Genomic DNA, 2,500 nt, shown 5'->3' on the forward strand with positions numbered 1-2,500 from the left:
GGGGTAAGCCGCCGAGCCTAGCAAGGTAGGTGTGCTCCCAAAACCAAACAACGCACAAAGGGAGCAAACACGGGCAAACAAGTGACGCCATGGCCTACTCGCCCACCGCCCTCTATATTGCCTAACCTTGGCAACCATGGTCCATTCCCCACTATATGCCATGGCCTTGTGCCCATGGTCTTCACAAGACAGCATCCAAGGCGCCTGAAAGGCCAAGGGAGCCCAACCCAGCAATGCCCAGCCAAGGCCAGGCATTCCAGTGCCTACCCGGGCAAAAACGCCCAAAGCATGCCCCATTCGTTAGCCTATCCAGGCAAAAACGCCCAAAACCAGCCCATTCCAGTGCCTATCCGGGGAAAACGCCCAAAGCATGCCCATTCCTTAGCCTATCCAGGCAAAAACGCCCAAAACCAGCACATTCCAGTGCCTATCCGGGCAAAAACGCCCTAAGCCTGCGCATTCCAGCGCCCCGCAGCATGCCACCCTCCTATAGGGTTTGCGCAACCAACCCGCCTAACCACCAGTGGCAACCAAAGGTGCTGTTAGCGACGACTTCTGAAGACGCAACGAGACGCGACGGGTTTGCGCCCAGACGCGACGAGGCGATGCGGGATCTGCGCCCAACCGTGCCTACACCCGCCGACTTGATGCGGGAGCTGCTGGCCCAAGCATGCCTAGCGTGCAAGGCCTGCGTGCAAGGCTAGTGTGCAAGGCTCGTGGGCAAGGCTAGTGCGCAAGGCTAGTGCCCAAGGTCTGTGTGCAAGGCTAGTGCCCAAGGCTAGTGAGCATGGCCTGTGTGCAAGGCTAGTGTGCAAGGCTTGTATGCAAGGCTAGTGTGCAAGGCTGGTGTGCAAGGCTTGTGGGCAAGGCTGGTGCGCAAGGCTAGTTCCCAAGGGTTGTGTGCAAGGCTAGTGCCCAAGGCAAGTGCGCAAGGCTCGTGCCCAAAGCTAGTGCGCAAGGCTTGTGTGCAAGGCTACTGCGATGGGCCAGTGCCCAAGGCTTGTGAGCAAGGCTTGTATGCATGGCTTGTGTGCAAGGCTAGCGTCCAAGGCTTGTGCGCAAGGCTTGTGTCCAAGGCTTTTGTGCAAGGCTCGTGCGCAAGGCTAGTGTGCAAGGCTTGTGCGCATTGGCAGGTAGCCCACCAGCATGCACGATCCAAATGCCACTCACGCGACAACACGGTGCCAAGCCGGGCATGGTGTGCACTCAAAACCAATCAACGGACAGAGGTCATGCGTCATGGGGGGGATCTAGCAAGGCCATGGGGAAGGTCATGGAGGACCTTGGAAGCAAGCGCAAGACGAGAGCGAATCGAACAAGGGGCCAGGACGGGGCCTTGTGCCCATGGTCTTCGCAAGACAGCGTCCAAGGCACCCGAAAGCCCAAGGGAACCCAAACCCGGCCGACACTTGCAATCGCACATGCTCTCTGCAACACACCATCAATGCCGCCCAACGGGGCCAGCACGAGCAGTCCTCCGCGGTCCCCTGGCCCTGCGCACGTTTGTCTTCGAAACCGAGCATCAATGCCACAGAAAGTGCCGGGGCGCCAGCTGGAGCCATCATCCGCGTTGCCATGGCTCGCTTGGCCTTGGCTTGCCAGGCCCCGACACGAGCAATCGCGCATTTTCTTTGCAACCGACCATCAATGCCGCCCAACGGGGCCAGCACGAGCAGTCATCCGCGGTCCCCTGGCCCTGCGCTCGTTTGTCTTTGAAACCGAGCATCAATGCCACAGAAAGTGCCGGGGCGCCAGCTGGAGCCATCATCCGACGTGCCATGGCTCTGGTCCCATGGTCTTCGCAACCGAGCATTCGTGACACCCGCGGGGCCAGGACACCAACCCTTCCGACACGAGCATTCGCGCATGTTCTTTGGCCACACAACGGCGCCAGCACGAGCAAAATCATCCGCGGTGCGGTGGCCTTGCACGGCCTTTTGTCTTTGGAACCAACCATCAGTGCCACGGGAAGTGCCGGAGTCCCGGCATCCGCGGTGCCAAGTCATTGCGCCCTTGGTCTCTGCAGCGGGGCATGCCGGGCACTCCCAACCATTGCAAGCAAGCAAGCAAGCAAGAAAGAAAGTAAGTAAGTAAGTAAGTATTACATATAGGGGCGGGACATGCGGGGAGATCTGCGAAACGTGCATTACGGGGCACACGCGTACCTACCGGGGCATACCGACCCCTATTGGGGCACACGTGTGCATATCGGGGCATACCGGGCCTATCGGGGCACACGCGTACATACCGGGGCATACCGAGCCCTACTGGGGCACACGTGCGCATATCGGGGCGTACCAAGCCTATCGGGGCATACGCATGTATCCCAAGGCATACCGAGTCTATCCGGGCATACGCGTTCATACCGGGGCGTAACGGGCCTATCGGGGCATACTTGGGCATATCCGGGCAAAAAATGCCCAAAACTTGCGCAACCTTGGCAACCGTGGTCCATTCCTCTCTATATGCCTAGCCTTGCCAACCGTGGTCCATTCCTCAC

This window comes from Tasmannia lanceolata, unplaced genomic scaffold (assembly GCF_043159265.1).
Source record: "Tasmannia lanceolata isolate RefF3 unplaced genomic scaffold, GAP_Taslan_0.1 ptg000486l, whole genome shotgun sequence".
In the NCBI taxonomy this organism is placed as follows: Eukaryota; Viridiplantae; Streptophyta; class Magnoliopsida; order Canellales; family Winteraceae; genus Tasmannia; species Tasmannia lanceolata.